A 4,917-nucleotide genomic window follows, 5' to 3' on the forward strand; every position below is an offset into this window, starting at 1 on the left:
TTCAAAACACTGCTTCGGAGCTTTACGAATCTAATCAGTGGTTCGGAGCGCCAAAGTCACGTGATTTCATCAGTTTAGCCTTTTGATAGGAGATCCGAATCACTAATTCTAAACAAAAGATTCATAAAGCTCAGAAGCAGTGTTTTGAAATCAGCCATCTCTAGATATTATTGAAAAGTCGTTATTTTGGGGTTTTTTGGTGAAGAGTATTCTCGACTCACTTTATAATATTAAGGTAGAACCAATGTAGTCACATGAAGTGTTTAAAATATGTTTTAGTACCATTATGGATCTTGAGAGGTTCAGTGGCTTCGCTCTCAATGCAGTCCTCACTGATTCATCGGATTTCATTAAAAATATCTTGATTTGTGTTCCGAAGATGAACGAAGGTGTTAGGGGTGTAGAAGAACGACATGAGGGTGAGTAATAAATTAAATTATTTTCATTTTGGGGTGAACTCTTTAATCAGATCTCAAAATAGCAAGATAGCCGATAGAGAGACATAATATGTAATGTCCATGTCCAATGCAGTGAGTTAATAAGTGTCTTAAATTGTTGTTGTTATTATTACTATTATTATATTTCAAAATGGCAGCCAGGTAATCTGATTTGTCAGAGGGAATATTTTAAAATTGGGTCCTGTTCAAACTTTTTTGCATACTGCAGTATTACTGCTAGATGGCAGTAAAGCAACACTAGTAAATATGGTAAGGATGTGGACCGCAAGTCACTTGAATGAGGAAATACTGTTCACCTGGATTTAAATAACACATGCCAGTCACTATGATTGCATGATTTAATGTGCAACAACATAATCAAGAAAAAACGTTTTGCATCCAGGCGTCCAGTTTTTATAGCTGTCAACGATGATGACAATGACGAGCAAATCGATTCAAAGAATCAATGTCAAATATTTTCCTACAATGGTCTCTGGCACTGCCTTTGATTTTTTGTTATATAATTATTTTAAACATTATTGCCAGAATGATACTGATGAAATTGGGTAGAATGAAATACACGTGTTTGATTTATTTTCTATAAAATACAAGTTTTCCTCACAAGTTCTTCAGAAAAATCCGCGCGCATTTCCGCGCTCTTAAGCAAAATACATCCAAGATACGACAGGCACAAATGTAAAACACAAGTGTGTTACTTTAATTTCTTTTCTTCTCCTCGTCCCTTTTTAACCTTTTTCGATGGTGGCATAGCTCAGAAGAGACTAGCTCATGGTAATGACAGATGTGGGCACGGGCGGAGTTCAGAGCTGTGAAAACTACACAACTGTTGGTTCAGTGAGCGCGCGAGTCTGGAGTCTGCACGCGCTTCAGCAGGGCGAAGCGCTTTCTTCTGCTTTAACGGCGTTTACCTTTTGATATATGTATTGGGATCTTTTTTGGCTGGATAATGCAATCAACCCACAATCCTTTTGAAACGCAGAGTTGCTGCCACCAACACTAGAAATAACGACAGAAGAGGCTGAAGAAAAGTAGGTTGCGTATTGCGCGAGAGCTTCGAGAGGTGAGTTATTATTGAGTTACACAGTGACTTCATGAAGCAATCGTTCCCATTCACAAACATGCAGGGCTTGTTACATTTTAACGTCTGAAAGGAAGTAATATGCGCCTAAAGAGTTCCGGTGTGGATGATTAAATAAACAACAAACGGACAAGCCAAAAATGCGAATAACAATTATGCCTTTACAAAAGCATTTGAAAAACCAACGATAACTCTTAACATTTTAAGATAATTGCGTCATATAAGCGTTTCCAAGATGATAAAAAATGAGAACTCTTTTAAAAATACAGTTGTTCCATGTGCCAAGTTCCTAGAAATGTCATCTTTAAAGGATTAATTCACATAAAAATGCCATCCCAATGCCAAAAGTTTACCTGCATTCACTCTAATCCTGTTGGTTACATACATTTGGAAACATTGGTGTTTTTCTACAAACTTTAGATTTAATGAATCTAAAAATGTCTTAATTGTGTAACCATCACGTATAGAGTACTACACTACTTTCCTTGCACCTACTAATATTTTAAAACAAAAATGCTTGGTAATAAAACACTGTCTAGTTATGCTAGCATTTGTTTACATTTTTGACTAGTTTAGACATTTTTGACTAGTCACTGTAAGCCCCACAAGAAATATCAATGCAAGTTTTAATTCAGAAACTGAAAACATGCTCCTCATAGAAGAGGTGTATGCAAGTTTTCTTTATATGGATTGCATTTTTAATGTAATTTAGAACAACTTAATATATCCAGGCATAAAAGCAGCACTTCAATGACCCAGTTGCTGTTTGCTTAATAGTGTTTTTTTTTTTTTTTTTTTTGTGCTGTTGGAGAATTTTTAACTGCACAATGTACAATAGACTGCCACAACCTCCATTCACATTGTTCTCAGTTAGCCATTATAAACTTTTTTTTTCTCACCACTGCTTGACTCAACACCTTAGCATACAATACAGTAAACAGGATGTTGCAGTTTGTAATCTTTAAGTGAAGATGTGGTTTGACAATTTTGAGCAAAAGGGTGATGCTTAAATTGCAACACAAATTCACACAGATGCTTGAATAATGTTGAATTTTTTTTTAAAAATATTTTCTTTCCTTCTCTAAAGTGTAGTTGATAACCAAAAAAAGCAAACTTACACAGACTTAATATTAACACGAGAATATTTACTGCACACTTTGACATTAAAGAACCAATTGAAGTGTGAATTGATATCAGATACTTTATACTTAATCCCATCAACCATAGATAATGCACGGCAGAATGACAGGGAAGTGATGTAATTATGTCGTAATTGTTAAAGTCTACTGAATGGAAAGTCTCTAGATGTGTGATTTATGGTGGTTTACGTATGTCTAGAGGTTTGGCACACAAATGCAGGAAGTCAGACGAAATCACTGTTATTTTGGAGAGTTTCAAAATAAATTACATACACAACAAAGAAAGGTTGTGTCTGTGGGTCACATCTCTTCTTCCTTTAAGAGAATGTTCAAGATTTAATACCAGTGAAGCTTACGATTATCACTACGGTTCACAAAAACAAACTAGAATTGTTTCTACAGTAATTCACTTAAAATGGAAGTCTATGGGGCAAGGTAGAATTTTTTGTTAAAATATTTATATTAATTATTCCATTAAAATGTTTTATTTGAGCAGTAAAGTTGTCCATTTAGAGTTATGCCTACTTTTATAAACAAAACAAATCTGTGATGGACTCTATGTTTCCAAGTAAACAGCTCTTTGTGTATAATTATGGCAAAACTCTTTCAGTTATTATTGCACATTTATATCAAACGTACTGCATTTACTTACACGGTCAAGACAAGGGTTAAAATATTTTGTCATTTTTCTCCTCTGTAATATATATACTCAGCGGCCACTTTATAGGAACTGTTCAACTGCTTGTTAACGCAAATATCTTTCAGCCAATCACATGGCAGCAGCTCATTTCATTTAGGCATGTAGACATGATCAAGATGATCTGCTGAAGTTCAAAAAGTGATTTAATTGACTTTGAACATTACATGGCGGTTGGTTCCAGACAGGCTGGCCTGAGTATTTCAGAAACTGCAAATCTACTGGGATTTTCACGCACCACAGTCTCTAGCGTTTACAGAGAATGGGCCGAAAAAGAGAAAAGTTCTGTGGGCGGAAATGCATTGTTGAAGCCAGAGGTCAAAAGAGAATGGTTCAAACTGATAAAAACAGTAACTCAAATCACTCATTACAACCGAGGTCTGCAGAAGAGCATCTCTGAACGCACAACACGTCAAAACATGAAGCAGAAGGGCTACAGCAGCAGAAATCCACACAGGGTGCCTCTCCTGTCAGCTAACAACAGGAAACTGAGGCTACATTTCACATGGGCTCACCAAAATTGGACAATAGAAGATTGGAAAAACGTTGCCTGGTCTCGATTTCTGCTGCGACGTTCAGATGGTATGGTCAGAATTTGGCGTAAACAACATGAAAGCATGAATCCATCCTGCCTTATATCAGCAGTTCAGGCTGGTGATTGTGATGTAATGATATTTTCTTGGTACACTTTGGGCCTCTTAGTACCAATTGAGCATCGTTTAAATGCCACAGATTGTCCATCCCTTTATGACCACAGTGTGCCCATCATATGATGGCTACTTCAGTATAACGTGCCTTGTTACAAAGCTCAAATCCTCTCAAACTGATTTCTTGAACATGACAATGAGTTCATTACACTCAAATGGCCTCCACAGTCACCAGATCTCAATCTAATAGAGCACCTTTGGGATGTGATGGAACGGGAGATTCACATCTTGGATGTGTAGCTGACTAATCTGCAGCAACTGCGTGATTTTATCATGCCAATATGGACCAAAATCTCTGAGGAATATTTCCGGCACCTTGCTGAATCTATGCCATGTAGAATTAGGACAGATCTGAAGACAAAAGGTGGTCCAACGTGGTACTAGCAAAGCCAGTTATCTCATAGTATCTGCAGTGAAATATAGCTACACTTTTTTATTTCTACAACCCACATTATTCATTATGACTTCAGTATGAGCCATACAATCATTTAAAATCATAACAGCATACTCCATATTTGATTACAGCCCTACACTTGTTTTCCACACGTTAATGTCTAGCAGTGGATTATCTGGCACTGCACCTTGGAGATAAGTGATGAAGTGTTGAGTTGATGATCACTTAGAGGTTAAGTTATCTCGGATATGTGTTGCCATTTTGACCTCAAATGTCAGGATAAGACACAGAATGATTTTATGGTCTTGACAACAGTGGTTAGGAAACGTTAAGAGGAGAGTTACTCATTTGTGGAGTGTTTCTGACGTTGCACAAAGTACACGTGTCTCATCGGGTTGTGCTCTTTCTTGAATGAGATTTAGTTGAGACTGTGTATCCCTTTTT

This window comes from Chanodichthys erythropterus, chromosome 7 (assembly GCF_024489055.1).
Source record: "Chanodichthys erythropterus isolate Z2021 chromosome 7, ASM2448905v1, whole genome shotgun sequence".
Classification (NCBI taxonomy): Eukaryota; Metazoa; Chordata; class Actinopteri; order Cypriniformes; family Xenocyprididae; genus Chanodichthys; species Chanodichthys erythropterus.